Source organism: Pavona decussata, unplaced genomic scaffold, assembly GCF_977016875.1.
Source record: "Pavona decussata unplaced genomic scaffold, jaPavDecu1.1 SCAFFOLD_3, whole genome shotgun sequence".
In the NCBI taxonomy this organism is placed as follows: domain Eukaryota; kingdom Metazoa; phylum Cnidaria; class Anthozoa; order Scleractinia; family Agariciidae; genus Pavona; species Pavona decussata.
In genome coordinates this window covers 1,016,312-1,036,372 of record NW_028145427.1, presented here as the reverse complement: position 1 = coordinate 1,036,372, position 20,061 = coordinate 1,016,312, and the positions used below count along the sequence as shown (strand labels likewise).

General features: G+C 38.4%; 1 protein-coding gene and 2 long non-coding RNA genes across 3 annotated transcripts in view; 2 read left to right on the top strand and 1 right to left on the bottom strand.

Annotated features, from left to right (window-relative positions):
• Positions 1-20,061, top strand: part of LOC146489773 (multidrug and toxin extrusion protein 2-like) — a 254,166-nt gene that overhangs the window by 129,944 nt on the left and 104,161 nt on the right. The gene's annotated exons all lie outside the window — the stretch shown is intronic.
• On the top strand, positions 98-5,250 carry LOC146489775 (uncharacterized). Its single transcript, XR_014859813.1, has 2 exons — positions 98-543; positions 5,059-5,250. It is a non-coding gene; the product is annotated as an uncharacterized LOC146489775 (long non-coding RNA).
• Positions 5,181-9,010, bottom strand: LOC146489774 (uncharacterized). Its single transcript, XR_014859802.1, has 2 exons — positions 8,508-9,010; positions 5,181-5,802 (listed from the first exon to the last, which is right to left on the bottom strand). It is a non-coding gene; the product is annotated as an uncharacterized LOC146489774 (long non-coding RNA).

Genomic DNA, 20,061 nt, shown 5'->3' with positions numbered 1-20,061 from the left:
GAGAACACTCGATAGCGCCTGGCACTTTTTTTGTATCAGAATCATCCAACAAACGTTGACGTCACATCCGGTCAAATTGGCGCCCAGCAGCCTGTCTCGGCGAAGTCGAATGATGACGTCCGGGTCAGGCATGATTTCTTCGAATTTTTGAGCCATCAGTATCAGGAATTGAGAACTGTGGATATGAAAGATGTTGTAAAGATATTGCTTCGACTTCATAAGCAAGGGTTTTCCAAAGAAGTGATTTTTTCTATTGTTTTGACGGAAAATACGAGACAGCTAAGCGTCGTGTCATGGCGAAAATTTCACACTCTCAAAACGAGTGGCGTTCAGACTTTTAGTTCTTGTGGCTTCTGATCGTTCGAAAGCTTAAATTTTAATAGCCTATCCCGTGTGCAACATAATGGAGGAGACATCGTCAGTCATAGTTTGCAGTGTTAACATCGGGAACCTAATTATCACTCGACGTGAAGTGTTGGAAGCCTGTTGTATCATTGAAGCTGTTCCAATTGTCTTCGTTGTAAGAGACTCGTAATCTTCCAGGTGAGTTAATGTGGTTATCTTCATTTCCAGTTCTTTTCTGCCGACGTGAGTACCTTTACATGTGGGCTTTAGGGTAATAAGTCGGTTTTGTGCTTCGTAGTTCTTTAATAAAGACGCAAGTGACGTTCAATTAATAAATAGCTATAGTAATTCTCTTATATGAAATGCATTCATATCATGTTGTTCTGCCAGTGCAGGCTTGAGGAGGGGCTAGAGTCAGAAAATGTATCTGCGTGGCCTGGTTCATATTGCTAGTGTGAGACAGTTAAAGTTATTGATGTCAAGCCATCTTAAACAATAAATTAAATAGCATTATTGCGAATGACATTATTTCTCAAGTATTGAAAGAAACAACCCCTTCACCCTTTATCTCATCTGCACTCTCACCACTTGGGTGCTCATGGGTTAAGGCTTTTTATACATTTGCACCATATTATTTGCACTATAATTATGCGCCTGTGACATCAAATTGTGGTAAGAACAAACGGTATGCCACAAGCCACAGACGAGTGGCATGACTGATGTTCTTACCTTGTTTTGAAGTCCTCTTTGGGTTATCAAAGGACACATGGAAGGCCAAATGGACTTTGAAAACTCTTTATGGCTGACAATGTCATTTGTACATCATAGAATTATTTACCAGTTATTTCAGTTATGTTAGTTGGTGCCAATTATTTAAGGGTGGGGAATTGTCTTTTTCTCTGTGTCCAAGGTTGGGGAAGAGGACATAAAGTAAAAAAATATATATATATTTGCAAATTCCTGGAGGTTATCTAGCAGCAGTAATTGACCCATACATTAAGTTCAAATAACATTGTCTCCTTTGAACCAATGAAATTCAAAGTTCATTTTGACAAGGAATATTGAGTTCTGTTCAATTCAATGAAAAGGCAAAAGTTCAATAACCACACAGTCAGTTCTAAAACCACACATCAATTCAGTGACAGTAGACCAATGTAACAAAAACTATAGGTGATGTGTTTTCAATTTTCTCTCCTTCATGCTTGTCAAGGATGCAAATGAGAGGCCTGCTTGTAAATTTCAAATTAGTTCAATTTAAAGAAGGCTTAAAAATTCAATCACCACACCAAAACAACAAACCCCCCGCCCCGCCAAAAAAAAGGGGGGGGGGGGATTATATAAATGTATATATACCAGTTGATATGCACGCCTGTTGGCAAGAGTGCTCAATAGTAGGACTAGACTGTTAATAATCGAGATGTTGAATCAACTATGGATTCGACTTGGCATTTTATTACTATTTAGTTTCGTACCGCACAACATGTACGGCACTCCTCAGATAAAATAGCCAAAACTGTTAAAATACCGTTACAACGTAAGCTGATATAAGTGCGCGCGGCAAAATTTGAATTCAATTAGATGCTACTGCGTGGAAAGGGGTGGTTTGCCTACATGAAGTCACCAGTTCATTGTGTTAGTTCAGGCTCGCACGGTCTGATCTACAAATAATGAAAAACTTCTCCCACAAGCACAGATTGCAACGATTCGAAGAGGGATTAAAAGGCGCAGCTTGCTTTAAAATCTTCCAAGTAATATTAAAATCTCATCGCTAATGGTGACGTGTTTCGATGCAAATTCGAGAGCAGCATCTAGCAACTCGACGGAAATCGAGGGGTAAAATTCTACCTTGATAAGAGCGGGTACAACCACCGCCTTACGTTCTCACCACCTACCGCGCAGATCACGAACTCCGCAAGAAGGAACCGCCGCAGAGACGTCACTTGGTACAACCCTCCTTTTAGCAGGAACGTTGCTACTAATGTTGGACGGTCATTCCTTAAGATTTTGGACGAGGAATTTCCGAAGAACCACCCCTTGCACAAGATTTTCAACCGGACCACCGTTAAGATCAGTTACAGTTGCATGCCCAACCTAAAGCAGAAAATTGATGGGCATAATAAATCCATCCTTCAAAGCAAGAACATCCCATCTCGAGCATGCAACTGCCGGCAACCAAACGACTGCCCTATGGCCGGGAATTGCCTTAAACCATCCGTGGTTTGTCAGGCAATAGTTACCACCGAAGACAACAGGCCGGCCCAATCGTACGTAGGACTTACTGAGAACTCTTTTAAAACTAGATTCGCGAATCATATGTCATCATTCCGCAACGCGAACAAGAGGCTCAGTACAGAACTAAGCAAACACGTTTGGCATTTAAAAGACGCCGGTTTAGATTTTAATATTACTTGGAAGATTTTAAAGCAAGCTGCGCCTTTTAATCCCTCTTCGAATCGTTGCAATCTGTGCTTGTGGGAGAAGTATTTCATTATTTGTGGATCAGACCTTGCGAGCCTAAACACACGCAATGAACTGGTGACTTCATGTAGGCATTTGAACAAATTTCTCCTGAGCACATTTAAACCACCCGTTGCCACGCAGTAGCATTTAATTGAATTCAAATTTTGCCGCGCGCGCTTATATCAGCTTACGTTGTAACGGTATTTTAACAGTTTTGGCTATTTCATCTGAGGAGTGCCGTACATGTTGTGCGGTACGAAACTAAATAGTAATAAAATGCCAAGTCGAATCCATAGTTGATTCAACATCTCGATTAAATGTATATATATATTTATTAACCACCTGGGTGATAGCAGACCTCAAAATAAAGAAAATTTACTGGTGTGGGTATTTTTAGTTCAATGGGTCCTGCAGGTAGGGAAAGGGAAGGAAGTGGACAATTCAATTGAATTCAATTCAATAGACCATTTCCGAGTTGCTTTGAACCTCATTATGAAAGCGAGGCTAAGTGCAAAGTTTTTGTCATGAAAATTATTTTTCATTCACATACAAACAAAACTAATTTTCATATGAAAAGTTTTGCACGTAGCCTCGCTTTCATAGTGAGGTTCACAGCAACTCGGAAATGGCCTATTTTATTCACACTTATTACGAAATACAATATATTTTATAGTAAGAAAAAATTAAACGTGCAGAGCACTTTATTGAATGATTTTACCTTCTACGGAAGAAGTGCGTACTGGTCAAAGGAGCAAGGCTTTCGTGTTGGCCACTTTAAAAATCGACAGCAGTTTTCTATGGTCAATACTCTTATAGACAATAAAATGACGTCAAACAATGTTCAAAACCCAAGTGGAACCACGAGCCACAGGCGAGTGGTTTCACTGCCAAGTTTTGGACATTTTATGGTGTCATTTTATGGTCTATTTAACAATTAGACGGCGAGCTTGAGGTTTCTATCAGCTGATAGTTGGCGAGGGGCGAAGCCCCGAGCCAACTATCAAAGGCGATAGAAACCGAGAGCGAGCCGTCTAATAATTGTTTTAGCATACCTCAGTGATCGATCTATGAAGCAAAAAAATATTTTTATTTCATAAATTTTGATATATTTGTGCAATGATGCATGCTAAATCGCGCACGCTCTGACAAACTGCCATCTATCGATAGACGGCACCTGTGTAGCCAATCAGATTGCGCGTTACGCAATAGTCGGTCACTGAGGTATGCTAAAAGAGTATAGACCATAGAAAACTGCTGCCAATTTGTTTTTTACAATAACATGGAAAAAGTACGAGCGGAATTGGCAATTTTTTTCATTGAAAAAGCGCGCGCGTTACATCTGACGTCATTTTTATTGTGTGTACTTTTATAGACAATAGCTATGAGCCAATCAGCGCACCGGAATTTGGACAGTTATTGTAAAATACTTCTGTGCAATTAAATAAAATAGGGGAAAGTAGAATTTATAATACTGGTTGAAGAGCTCTGCTAGTTAAATTAGGCTTGGGAGATGAAAATACAACAGTAAGGAAAAAAGTGTTTACGGCAAATATATAAGTATATAGTATACGTTAAATTTTTTTAATTTTATATTTAATGTTTCGCTATCAAGTAGAAAAAGTTTGTATTTCTTCTTAAAAACATTGTGGCGCAGACACTTAACTTCCATTGGAATTGTTTCCCAGGTTTGTGATGCCACCACTCTAAACCGTGCTAAACCATAATTAGTTCTAGAAAATGGTCTGTACAGGTTTTGACTAGTGGCAAATCTGGTATTATATTTATGGATATCAGAAGCTAGGGAAACAAGATCATGGAGTGCAGGGTTTTTTTTTTATTGTGTTGTAATTTATGCACAAGGAAACCAATTTTCAACTTAAAAATGTTCTCTAGCTTAAGGATTTCTAATAGAGTAAAATGTTGCATTATCTCTTTTGTGTGCAAAGAAGATGCAGTGAAGGCAGTAATATGGCTTATTTTTATCTTTTTAAATTTTGTTTGGCATGCAGTACCCCAGCTCATTGACCCGTAATTTTGATATGGATATATGAGCGTATAGTATAGTTGTTTAAGCGTATTCATAGAGACATAGTATCTAAGTTTATATAAAATTCTAATTCCAAACAAATATGTTTGCATTATATTAATAGGGGTTATAAGTTATATTACCATAGTTTAGAATTTTCCTTACCTTCATGAAATTTTTAGGGATTTAATGTTTTTAATTTTTCGTTTTAATTATTTTATTTTTAGAGATTTAAACAAAAACTCAAAAAGAAAGAGACCAGCAAATCCCCCTGAGATGGCAAGAAAGGAAACAGACAGCAAAAGGAAGAATGCGACAAGACCGGGAGTAACTGCAATGGCCACTTAGCTACAGTGTATATGATTTTTTATAATTTACTGTGTCAAAGTCTAATAAATGTCTGCTGACAATAATTTTCACATTGGTGTACAGCATCATGTTTGATTACATTGACGTATTCCTATGATCCAAAATTTGGTCAGCCAAGCTGTCAAGCTGACCAGCCATATGCCTTAGCTGGGCAGCCACCCACTGGGCCTCCATTACTGTTTTTTTTTTTTTTTTTTAATTTGTTCGCTTTACTTTTTAACTGACTCTTCTTGTCTCTTGACTCTTCTCTCAAGTGCCACAATCCCTGTTTCCCTTTTTACAAGCTCCTCCTTGTCTTCTCAGCAGGGGTTTCATTAAGTTTTGAAGTAGGGGGGCACCTACAGGAGAGTAGCTGGGCAGAAAATTACACTTGAAGTGAATTTCTTTATGTTCAGTTTGAAAGTAGGGAGGTACTGACTCTTGTGTATCCTGGTACCGGTACCCGGGTCCCGCCTTCTAATGAGAACCCTGCTTCTGCTAACTGTATGGCCATCGCACTTTCTTCCAGTCTTGTTGCTTTCTTCCGTTTGCTGTCTGTTTCCTTTCTAGCCGTTTTAGGGGGATTTGCCGGTCTCTTTCCTTTTGAGTTTTTGTTTAAATCTCTAAAAATAAAATAATTAAAAAGAAAAATTAAAAACATTAAATCCCTAAAAATTTCATGTAGGTAAGGAATTCTAAACTACGGTAATATAACTTATAAACCCTATTACTATAATGCAAACATATTTGTCCACTTCCTTCCCTTTCCCTACCTGCAAGACCCATTGAACTAAAAACACCCACACCAGTAAATTTTCTTAATTTTGAGGTCTGCTATCACCCAGGTGGTTAACAAATATATACATTTATATAATCCCCCCTTTTTTGGTGAGGCGGGGGGGGGGGGGGGGGGGTGGGAGGTTTGTTGTTTTGGTGTGGTGATTGAATTTTTAAGCCTTCTTTGAATTGAACTAATATGAAATTTACAAGCAGACCTCTCATTTGCATCCTTGACAAGCATGAAGAAGAGAAAGTTGAAAACATCACATAGTTTTTCTTACATAGGTCTACTGTCACTGAACTGATGTGTGTTTTTTGAACTATTACTATGGTTATAATATTATTTTGACTTTTTGATTTTCAATGAACCATAGGACTTCTAGATTTTTACAACTTTACCAACGGACCACTAATCTGCATCATTGACAAGAAGAAAGTGGAACTATGTACAAGAAAAAGCTACATTATTGGGCAGCTGTTGCCAAATATGATTACAAAGACAAACAATGGATAAGTGGGCAATAGATTTTTAAATGCATGTAAGCCTGGGTATATACTCCATGGGAGAATGCCATGGTTGCACCGGTATATATAACATATTATAATATATTCCATACTATACACACCTTTACAGGGCTATATACACACTTATATAGGAGAACACACTTATATGGGAGAATGCCATGGATCCACCGGTATAATATATTACACACCTTTAAGGGCTATACACACCTATAAAGAGATATACACACCTTTACAGGGCTATACACACCTATACAGGGCTATACACACCTATAAAGAGATATACACACCTTTACAAGGCTATACACACCTATACAGCGCTATACACAGCTATACAGGGCTATACACACCTATAAAGAGATATACATACCTTTACAGGGCTATGCACACCTATACAGCGCTACACAGGGCTATACACACCTTTTCAGGGCTGTACACACCTTTACAGAGCTATACACCCCTATACAGCGCTATACACAGCTATGCAGGACTATACGCAGCTATACAGAGCTATTTACACCTATACAGTGCTATACACAGCTATACAGCACTATATACGCAGCTATACAGTGCTATATACACCTATACAGTGCTATACACAGCTATGCAGGGCTATACACAGCTATACAGTGCTATATATAGCTATACAGCGGTATAGGCAGTTATAAAGGACTATAAACAGCTATAGCGCTTGTACCACTAAAGGTTCTTGCACTAGTTGAGGTCCCTGCACCACTTTAGGTGCTTGCACTACTTTAGGTACTCTTAATGCTCAACCAAGCAAGTACTAATACAACCGGAAAGTGGAAAAATTTAGATGAAATCTGGGTGGGAACCAATGAGCTGTGTTCTAGCCAATTTTAGCAGCCCATCCTGCTAAGGCTTTGAAAGAAGAAGAATGACCAACCATGAGCATTGAGGTGCTAAACCAAAATAGCTAAAGACAGAAAAAATTATGACTATACGACTAAGTTTTAACTCAGGACCACTACCAATAATGCCCTCATGCTCACCTGGAACCCAGGCCGGGATTTATCTAGTGCCTACATTAATTAGTAATTGCTACCATCTTCACGAGCTCCTTTTATCAGTTCTTTAAATTCACCATCAATACATTGGAATATTTCCCACTGTAGTACTACTGTCATCAACCTTAATTATAAATAATCCAGAAATCCAAGGATTTTCCCGGAGCTGCCGTTAAATTATACCAAAACTTAGAGGAAGATGGTGAGGGGTAATGAGGCAGTGGCGGATATTTACTGTGCATCATATTGTTTAAAAAATTTAAAATTTCGCTTTCCGTATCTGTTGTGATCGGGAAATTCATTGGCAATGTCAAGAAGAGAAGGTCTGTCTGTTCTCTCTTAACTTTTATAACTGTTTTAAGTATCGTCAGGTTAATAGAGCGTTCGTGGGTCATTGTTGAACGAAAGTATCGCCACTTGTATGCAACTTTTTATCACAATGTCTGTTACTTAAATTATCCGCACCTCTATATTTGCCAGTAAATTTTTTCCATTAAAAATTAATTCCATTTCCTTTGCGATTTTTTCCGTTCTTTATTTATTTCATTACTTACTAAGTCATTCATCATACTTTTTTTTTTTGGGGGGGGGGGGGGGGTAGCAAAAGCCCGCACAGACCCTCTATCTGCAGTCCCTGATCATGAAACGCTTATAGTATTAAGCAGTAGTGTTGGTATTCTAAATGGGCTTCTCATAGGACCCCCCCTCCCTCCCTTCCCATGGAGTTACTAGTCTCATACTAGCAAATTATATGAACCAGGCCACGCAGATACATTTTCTGACTCAAGCCCCTCCTCAAGCCTGCACTGGCAGGACAACATGATATGAATGCATTTCAGATAAGAGAATTACTATGGCTATTTATTAATTGAACGTCACTTGCGTCTTTATTAAAGAACTACCAAGCACAAAACCGACTTATTACTCTAAAGCCCACATGTAAAGGTACTCATGTCGGCAGAAAAGAACTGGAAATGAAGATAACCACATTTACTCACCTGGAAGATTACGAGTCTCTTACAACGAAGACAATTGGAACAGCTTCAATGATACAGGCTTCCAACACTTCACGTCGAGTGATAATTAGGTTCCCGATGTTAACACTGCAAACTATGACTGACGATGTCTCCTCCATTATGTTGCACACGGGATAGGCTATTAAAATTTAAGCTTTCGAACGATCAGAAGCCACAAGAACTAAAAGTCTGAACGCCACTCGTTTTGAGAGCGTGAAATTTTCGCCATGACACGACGCTTAGCTGTCTCGTATTTTCCGTCAAAACAATAGAAAAAATCACTTCTTTGGAAAACCCTTGCTTATGAAGTCGAAGCAATATCTTTACAACATCTTTCATATCCACAGTTCACAATTCCTGGTACGGATGGCTCAAAAATCCGAAGAAATCATGCCTGACCCGGACGCCATCATTCGACTTCGCCGAGACAAGCTGCTGAGCGCCAATTTGACGGGATGTGACGTCAACTTTTGTTGGATGATTCAGATACGAAAATTTGACGAGTCTTCTGCCTCGCCCCTGCCCCAAACGTAAGAAATCTTACCCCCAAAAGTAGGAACCCCTAACCCCCAAACGTAAGAAAAGTAACCCCAAAACGCAAAAATTACTAACCATTAAACCTAAGAAAACTAACCCCCATACGTAAGAATCGTTAATCTTCAAACGTAAGAATACTAACCTCCAAACGTAAGAATTATTAACCCTTAAACTTAAAAAAACTAACCCCAAACTTAAGAAAACTAGTACCCAAACGTAAGAATCCCTAACCCCCAAACGTAAGAATAACTAACCCACCAGGGTAAGAAAGCAAACCCCCAAACGTAAGAATCCCTAACCCTCAAACGTAAAAAACTAACCCCCAAACGTAAAAAAAAATAACCCCCAAACGTAAGAATCCCTAACCCTCGAACGTAAGAAAACTAACCCCAAAACGTAAAAAAAAATAACCCTTAAACGTAAGAATCCCTAACCCTCAAACGTAAGAAAACTAACCCCCATCCGTTTAGAATCTCTAACCCCAAACGTAAGAAAACTAACCCCCAAACGTAAGAAAACTAGGACCCAAACATAAGAATCCCTAAACTTTCAACGTAAGAATTCCTAACCCCCAAACGTAAGAAAACTAGCCCCAAAACAAATGAAAACTAACCCCTAAACGTATGAATGACTAACCCCAAAACATAAGAAAACTAACCCCCAAACTTAAGAAATACTAACCCCCAAACGTAAGAATCTTTAACCCCCAAACGTAATAAAACTAACCCCCAAACGTAAGAAAACTAACCCCCAAACGTAAGAAAACTAACCCCCAAACATACGATTTACTAACACCCAAACGTAAGAAAACTAACCCCCAAACGTAAGAATCCCTAACCCCCAAACGTAAAAAAACTAACCCCGAAACGTAAGAATTATTAACCTTTTAACTTAAAAAAACTAAACCCCAAACGTAAGAAAACTAGTACACAAACGTAAGAACTCCTAACCCCCAAACGTAAGAAAACTAACCCCCAAACGTAAGAAATTTAATCCTTAAACGTAAGAATCCCTAACCCCCAAACGTAAGAAAACTAACCCCAAAATGTAACAATTACATAACCCCTAAACGTAAGAAAACTAACCCCCGTACGTTTAGAATTTCTAACCCCAAACGTAAGAAAACTACTCAAGCAGTTTAAGGCCTGGGTAAGGGCTTCTAAGAGGAAAAATGGTTTATTCTAGATAACTTTAACAAATTCAATGGCAGTGAACTGAAATTTGGCAGAGAAAAAGATCTTATCGTGCTTAAAATTTCTAAGCATAATAAGTAGTGCTATAGATCACTTGACATGTCACGTGATCGTTTTTTTGAAAAAGCAAAGATTTGACAGGTAAGCGACGGTTTTAAGAGAAAACATCAAACAAAATCGCGTTTCTAATAAAGATTAAATATCTCCATCGCTTCACGTTTGGAATGATCGTCCATTGTTCTCCAAAAAAAATTGTCAGGACAAAGGTCATTTATTAGTCCACAATTCAACCTTTGAGTGTTAATTTCTCCAATTTAAAAACTTGAGGACAGTCATTCCAAACGTAGAATGTTCAATATTTTAAATCTGCTTCAGAAACATTAATTCAGTTACCTATAAAAAGAAAATTCGCCGCCGTATCGCCGATTTACAAAATTTTAATTTTCAGGTCACGTGATGTGTCACGTGATCAAAATTATACGTTAAGGCAAAAAAAAAAAAAATCGAGTTTTATATTCAGGGAAAATTTCATCCTGTTCTAGACAGACAAACCGAAGATATAGGGGATCATTCATAATTTCTGAACACCGTTCAAACCCAGGCCTTAAACTGCTTGAGTAACCCCCAAACGTAAGAATCCTTAAACCCCAAAGGTAAGAAAACTAACCCTCAAACGTAAGAAATACTAACCCCCAAACGTAAGAAAACTAACCCCCAAACGTAAGAATTCTTAACCCCCCAACGTAAGGAATACTAACCCCCAAACGTAAGAATTAATTACCCCGCAACGTAAGAAAAACTAATCCCTAAACGTTAGAATTCCTAACCCCCAAACGTAAGAAATACTAACCCCTAAACGTAAAATTCCTATCCCCAAAACGCAAGAAATGCTTACCCCTAAACGTTATAATCCCTTACCCCTAAACGTAAAAAAACTAACCCCCAAAACGTAAGAAAACTAACCCCCAAAAGTAAGAAAACTAACCCCCAAACGTAAGAATTCGTAACCCCAAAACGTAAGAAAACTAACCCCCAAACGTAAGATATACTAACCCTCAAACGTATAAATTACTAACCCCCAAACGTAAGAATTACTAACCCACAAACGTAAGAAATACTAACCCCCTAACGTAAGAAAGCTAACCCCCAAACGTAAGAATTCCTAACCCCCAAACGTAAAAAAACTAGAACCAAAACGTAAGAAAACTAAACACCAAGCGTAAGAAAACTAATACCCAAACGAAAGATTTGCTAACCCTCAAAGGTAAGAAAAGTAACCCCCAAACGTAAGAATCCTCAACCCCCAAACGTAAAAAAACTAACCCCCAAACGGAAGAAATCTAACCCCCAAACGTAAAAATCTCTAACCCCCAAACGTAAGAAAAGTAACCCCAAAACGTAAGAATTATTAACCCTTAAACTTAGAAAAACTAACCCCCGAACGTAAGAAAACTAGTACCCAAAGGTAAGATTTACTAAAGCCCAAAGGTAAGAAAACTAACCCCCAAACGGAAGAACTATTAACCCTTAAACTTAAAAAAACTAACCCCCAAACGGAAGAAACCCTAACCTTCAAACGTAAGAAAACTAGTACCCATACGTAAGAATCCCTAACCGCCAAACGTAAGAAAACTAACCCCCAAACGTAAGAAATTCTAACAGCCAAACGTAAGAAAACTAGTACCCAAACGTAAGAAACCCCAACCCCCAAACGTAAGAAAATTAACCCCGAAACGTAAGAATTACTAACCCACGAGGGTAAGAAAGCAAACCCCAAAGCGTAAGATATCCTAGCCCCCAAACGTAAAAAAGTAACCCCCAAATGTAAAAAAACTAACCCCTAAACGTAAAAAAAACTAACCCCCAAACATAAGAAAACTAACCCCCAAACGAAAGAAATCTAACCCCCAAACGTAAGAATCCCTAACCCCCAAACGTAAGAAAAGTAACCCTAAAACGTAACAATTACTAACCCCTAAACGTAAGAAAACTAACTTACATACGTAAGAATCTCTAACCCCCAAACGTAAGAATTACTAACCTACGATGGGAAGAAAACAAACCCCAAACGTAGGAATCCGTAGTCCCCAAACGTAAGAAAAGTAACCCCCAAACATAAGAAAACTAACCCCCAAACGTAAGAAATCTAACCCCCAAAAGTAGGAATCCCTACCTCCCAAACATAATAAAATGTAACCCCAAAACGTAACAATTACTAACCCCTGAACCTAAGAAAACTAACCCCCATAGGTAAGAATAGTAAACCTTTAAACGTAAGAATCCCTAACCCCCAAATCTAAGAAAAGTAACCCCAAAATGTAACAATTACTAACTCCTAATCGTAAGAAAACTAACCCCCATACGTTTAGAATCTCTAACCCTAAACGTAAGAAAACTAAACTTCAAACGTAAGAATCCTTAAACCCCAAACGTAAGAAAACTAACCCCAAAAGGTAAGAAATCTAACCCCCAAACATAAGAATCCTTAACCCTCAAACGTAAGAAAAGTAACCCCCAAACGTGAGAAATCCAACCCTAAAACTTAACAATCCCTTACCACCTAACTTAAGATAAATAACCCTTAAACGTAACAAAACTAACCCCCAAACGTAAGAAATACTAACGCCCAAACGAAAAAAAACTAACTTCCAAACGTAAGATTTCCTAACCCCCAAACGTAAGGAATACTAACCGCAAAACGTAAGAATTCCTAACCCCCAGACGTAAGAAATACCAACTACTAAACGTAAGAATTCCTTACCCCCAAACGTAAGAAATACTAACCCCGAAACGTAAGCATCCCTAACCCCAAAAGGTAAGAAAACTAACCCCCAAATTAAGAAAACTAACCCCCAAATGTAAGAAAACTAACCCCCAAACGTAAGAATTCGTAACCCCCAAGCGTAAGAAAAACTAACCCCCAAACGTAAGAATTACTAACCCTCAAACGTAAGAAACACTAACCCCCAAAAGTAAAAATTACTAACCCCCAAACGTAACATTTACTAACCCCTAAACGTAAGAAAACTAGCCCCAAAACGTAAGAAATACTAACCCCCAAACGTAAGAAAAACTTACCCCCAAACGTAAGAATTCTTAACCCCCAGAGGTAAGAAATACTAACCATTAAACGTAAGAATCCCTAACCCCCAAACGTAAGAAATACTAACCCCCAAACGTAAGAATCCCTAACCCCAAAAGGTAAGAAAACTAACCCCCAAAAGTAAGAAAACTAACCCCCAAAGGTAAGAAAACTAACCCCCAAAACCTAAAAATTCCTAACCCCCAAATGTAAGAAAACTAACCCCCAAACGTAAGAATTACTAACCCTCAAACGTAAGAAATACTAACCCCCAAACGTAAGAATCTCTAACTTCCAAACATAAAAATTCCTAGTCCTCAAACGTGAGAAAACTAACCCTCAAACGTAAGAAATACTAACCCCCAAACGTAAGAACCCCTAACCCCCAAACGTAAGAAATACTAACCCCAAAACGTAAGATTTACTAACCCCTAAACGTAAAAATTTAACTCCCAAACGTAAGAAAACTGACCCCCAAACGTAAGATTTATTAACCCCCAAACGTAACAAAACTAACCCCCAAACGTAAGAATTCCTAACCCCCAAACGTAATAAAACTAATCCCCAAAGATAAGAAAAGTAACCCCCAAACGTAAGAAAACTAACCCCTAAACGTAAGAATCTCTAACCCCCAAACATAAAAATTCCTAGCCCCCAGACGTAAGAAAACTAACCCCCAAACGTAAGAAATACTAACCCCCAAACGTAAGATTTACTAACCCCTAAACGTAAGTAAACTAACTCGCAAACGTAAGAAAACTGACCCCCAAACGTAAGATTTATTAACCCCCAAACGTAACAAAACTAACCCCCAAAGGTTAGAAATAGTAACCCCCAAACGTAAGAAAACTAGTACTCAAACGTAAGAATCGCTAACAATTAAACGTAAGAAAACTAACCCCCAAACGTAAGAATTCCTAACCCCCAAACGTAAGAAAACTAACCCCCTAACAAAAGAAAAGTAACCCCCAAACGTAAGAATTACTAACCCCCAAACGTAAGAAAACTAAACCCCAAACGTAAGAATCAATAACACCTAAACATAAGAAAACTAACCCCGAAACGTAACAATTCCAAACCCCCAAACGTAAGAAAACTAACCCCCAATCGTAAGAATTTTTAGCCCCCAAACGTACGAAAACTAACCCCCAAACGTAAGAAATACTAACCCCCAAACGTAAGATTTCCTAACCCCCAAACGTAAGAAAACTAACCCCCAAACGTAAGAAATACTAACCCACAAAAGTAAGAAAACTAGTACCCAAACGTAAAAATCCCTAACAATTAAACGTAAGAAAACTAACACCCAAACGTAAGAATTCCTAACCCCCAAACGTAATAAAACTAACCCCCAAACATAAGAAAAGTAACCCCCAAACGTAAGAAAACTAACCCCCAATCGTAAGAATCTCTAATCGCCACACATAAGAATTCCTAGCCCCCAGACGTAAGAAAACTAACCCCCAAACGTAAGAAATACTAACCCCTAAACGTAAGAATAACTAACCACCAAACGTAAGAAATACTAACCCCCAAACGTACGATTTACTAATCCCTAAACGTAAGAAAACTAACTCCCAAACGTAGGAAAACTGACCCCCAAACGTAAGATTTATTAACCCTTAAACTCAAGAAAACTAACCCCCAAACGTTAGAAATAGTAACCCCCAAACGTAAGAAAACTAGTACCCAAACGTTAGAATCCCTAACATTTTAACGTAAGAAAACTAACCCCCAAACGTAAGAATTTTTAGTCCCCAAACGTAATAAAACTAACCCCCAAACGTAAGAAATAGTAACCGTCAAACGTAAGAAAACTCTTACCCAAACGTAAGAATCCCTAACCCCCAAACATAAGAAAAGTAACCCCCAAACGTAAGAATTACCAACCCCCAAAGGTAATAAAACTAACCCCTCAAACATAAGAAAAGTAACCCCCAAACGTAAGAAAACTAACCCCCAATCGTAAGAATCTCTAATCCCCAAACATAAGAATTCCTAGCTCCCAGACGTAAGAAAACTAACCTCCAAACGTAAGAAATACTAACCCTTAAACGTAAGAATAACTAACCCCCAAACGTAAGAAATACTAACCCCGAAACGTACGATTTACTAACCCCTAAACGTAAGAAAACTAACTCCCAAACGTAAGAAAACTGACCCCCAAACGTAAGATTTATTAACCCCCAAACTTACGAAAACTGACCCCCAAACGTTAGAAATAGTAACCCCCAAACGTAAGACAACTAGTACCCAAACGTTAGAATCCCTAACAAATTAAGGTAAGAAAACTAACCCCCAAACGTAAGAATTCCTAACCCACAAACGTAAGAAAACTAACCCCCAAAAATAAGAAAAGTAACCCCCAAAGGTAAGAATTACTAACCCCCAAACGTAAGAAAACTAAACCCCAAACGTAAGAAAACTAGCCCCCAAACGTAAGAAAAACTAACCCCCAGACGTAAGATTTACCAACCCCCAAACGTAAGAAAACTAACCCCCAAATGTGAGAAATCTAACCCTAAAACTTAACAATCCCTTACCACCAAACGTAAGAATTGCTAACCCCTTAAACGTAAGAATTCCTACCCCCCCAACGAAAGAAAACTAACCCTCAAACGTAAGAATCCTTAACCCCCAAATTTAAGATCCCGTAAGATCCCTATCATGCAAACGTGAGAAAACTAACCCACAAACGTAAGAATTACTAACCCAAAAAGGTAAGAAAACTAGTCCTCAAACGTAAGAATCCCTAACCCCCAAACGTAAGAAAACTAACCCCCTAACGTAAGAATTACTAACCCACGAGGGTAAGAATTCCTAGCCCCCAAATGTAAGAAAAGAAACCCCCAAACGTAAAAAAGCTAACCCCCAAACGTAAGAAATCTAACCCCCAAACGTACGAATCCTCAACCCCCAAACGTAGGGAAACTAACCTCCAAACGTAAGAAATCTAACCCCCAAACGTAAGAATCCCTAATCTCCAAACGTAAGAAAACTAACCCCCAAACGTAAGAATTAGTAAGCCCCATTCGTAAGAAAACTAACCCCCAAAGGCAAGAATTACTAACCCCCAAACGTAAGAAAACTAAACCCTAAACGTAAGAAGTAATAACACCTAAACATAACAAAAATAACCCCCAAACGTAAGAATTCCTAACCCCCAAACGTAAGAAAACTAACCCCTAAACGTAAGAATTTCTAGCCCCCAAACGTAAGAAAACTAACCCCCAAACGTAAGAAATACTAACCCCCAAACGTAAGATTTACCAACCCCCAAACGTAAGAAAACTAACCCCCAAACGTGAGAAATCTAACCCTAAAACTTAACAATCCCTTACCACCAAACGTAATAATTGCTAACCCCTTAAACGTAAGAATTCCCACCCCCCAAACGAAAGAAAACTAACCCCCAAACGTAAGAATTCTTAGCCCCCAAACGTAAGAAAACTAATCCCCAAACGTAAGAAATACTAACCCCCAAACGTAAGATTTACTAACCCCTAAACGTAAGAAAACTAACATCCAAACGTAAAAATCCTTAACCCCCAAACATAAGAAAACTAACCCCCAAACGTAAGAATCGTTAACCTTCAAACGTAAGAAAACTAACCCCCAAACGTAAGAATTATTAACTTTTAAACTTAAAAAAGTAACCCCCAAACGTAAGAAAACTAGTACCCAAACGTAAGAATCCCTAACAACCAAACGTAAGAAAACTATCCCCCAAACGTAAGAATTACTAACCTACGAGGGTAAGAAAGAAAACCCCCAAGCTTAAGAATCCCTAGCCCCCAAACGTAAAAAAAGTATCCCCTAAACGTAAAAAAGGTAACCCTTAAACGTAGGAAGTGTAACCCCCAAACGTAAGAATCCCTAACCCTCAAAGGTAAGAAAACTAACCCCCAAACGTAAGAAATCTAACCGCTAAAAGTAAGAATCCCTAACCCTCAAACGTAAGAAAAGTAACCCCCAAACGTGAATAGTCTAACCCCAAAACTTAACAATCTCCTACCACAAAATTAAGAAAAATAACCCTTAAAGGTAAGAAAACTAATCCCCAAATGTAAGAAATACTAACCCCCAAACGTAAGAAAACTAACCCCTAAACGTACGAAAACTAACCTTTAAACGTAACGAATCTAATCCCAAAACGTAAGAATCCCTAACCCCCAAACGTCAAAAAACTAACCCCTAAACGTAAAAAATATAACCCCCAAACTTAAGAATCCCTAAGCCGCAAAGGTAAACAAACTATCCCCAAAACGTGAGAATTACTGACACGAAACATATTAAAACTAACGCCAAAACGTAAGAATTACTAACCCGAAACGTAAGAAATTTAACCCCCAAACTTAACAATCCTAGACCCCAAAACGTAAATAAACTAACCTCCAAACGTAAGAATTACTAACCCCCAAAGGTAAAAAAAGTAACCCTCAAAAGTAAGAATCCTTAACCGCCAAACGTAAGAAAACTAACCCCCAAACGTAAGAATTCCTAACCCCCAAACGTAAGAAATACTAACCTCCAAACGTAATAAAACTAACCCCCAAACGTAAGAATTCCTAACCCCCAATGGTAAGAATTACTAACCCCAAAACGTAAAAATCCTTAGCCCTCAAACGTAAGAAAACTAACCCCCAAACGTAAGAAATAGTAACCGTCAAACGTAAGAAAACTCTTACCCAAACGTAAGAATCCCTAACCCCCAAACATAAGAAAAGTAACCCCCAAACGTAAGAATTACCAACCCCCAAACGTAATAACACTAACCCCCAAACATAAGAAAAGTAACCCCCAAACGTAAGAAAACTAACCCCCAATCGTAAGAATCTCTAATCCCCAAACATAAGAATTCCTAGCCCCCAGACGTAAGAAAACTAACCTCCAAACGTAAGAAATACTAACCCCTAAACGTAAGAATAACTAACTCCCAAACGTAAGAAATACTAACCCCGAAACGTACGATTTACTAACCCCTAAACGTAAGAAAACTAACTCCCAAACGTAAGAAAACTGACCCCCAAACGTAAGATTTATTAACCCCCAAACTTACGAAAACTAACCCCCAAACGTTAGAAATAGTAACCCCCAAACGTAAGACAACTAGTACCCAAACGTTAGAATCCCTAACAAATTAAGGTAAGAAAACTAACCCCCAAACGTAAGAATTCCTAACCCCCAAACGTAAGAAAACTAACCCCCAAAAATAAGAAAAGTAACCCCCAAAGGTAAGAATTACTAACCCCCAAACGTAAGAAAACTAAACCCCAAACGTAAGAAAACTAACCCCCAAACGTAAGAATTTTTAGCCCCCAAACGTAAGAAAACTAGCCCCCAAACGTAAGAAATACTAACCCCCAAACGTGAGAAATCTAACCCTAAAACTTAACAATCCCTTACCACCAAACGTAAGAATTGCTAACCCCTTAAACGTAAGAATTCCTACCCCCCAACGAAAGAAAACTAACCCTCAAACGTAAGAATCCCTAACCCTCAAATTTAAGATCCCGTAAGATCCCTATCATGAAAACGTGAGAAAACTAACCCCCAAACGTAAGAATTATTAACTTTTTAACTTAAAAAAAGTAACCCCCAAACGTAAGAAAACTAGTACCCAAACGTAAGAATCCCTAACAACCAAACGTAAGAAAACTATCCCCCAAACGTAAGAATTACTAACCTACGAGGGTAAGAAAGAAAACCCCCAAGCTTAAGAATTTCTAGCCCCCAAACGTAAAAAAAGTATCCCCTAAACGTAAAAAAGCTGACCCTTAAACGTAGGAAGTGTAACCCCCAAACGTAAGAATCCCTAACCCTCAAAGGTAAGAAAACTAACCCCCAAACGTAAGAAATCTAACCGCTAAAAGTAAGAATCCTTAACCCTCAAACGTAAGAAAAGTAACCCCCAAACGTGAATAGTCTAACCCCAAAACTGAACAATCTCTTACCACAAAATTAAGAAAAATAACCCTTAAAGGTAAGAAAACTAATCCCCAAATGTAAGAAATACTAACCCCCAAACGTAAGAAAACTAACACCTAAACGTACGAAAACTAACCTTTAAACGTAACGAATCTAATCCCAAAACGTAAGAATCCCTAACCCCCAAACGTAAAAAAACTAACCCCCAAACGTAAAAAATATAACCCCCAAACTTAAGAATCCCTAAGCCGCAAAGGTAAAAAAACTATCCCCAAAACGTGAGAATTACTGACCCGAAACATATTAAAACTAACGCCAAAACGTAAGAATTACTAACCCGAAACGTAAGAAATTTAACCCCCAAACTTAATAATCCTAGACCCCAAAACGTAAATAAACTAACCTTTAAACGTAAGAATTACTAACCCCCAAAGGTAAAAAAAGTAACCCTCAAAAGTAAGAATCCTTAACCGCCAAACGTATGAAATCTAACCCCTAAACGTAAGAATCCTGAACCTCCAAAAGTAAGAAAGCTAACCCGCAAACGTGAGAAATCTAACCCCAAAAATTACCAAACGTAAGAATTCCTAACCCACAAACAATTGAAAACAAACCCCCAAACGTATAAATCCCTAAACCCCAAACGTAAGAATTACTAACCCCCCAACGAAAGAAATCTAACCCCTAAACGTAAAAAATTTAACGCTTAAATGTTAGAATCGCTAACCCCCAAACGTAAGAAAAGTAATCCCCAAACGTAAGGAATCGAACCCCCAAACGTAACAATTCCTAACCC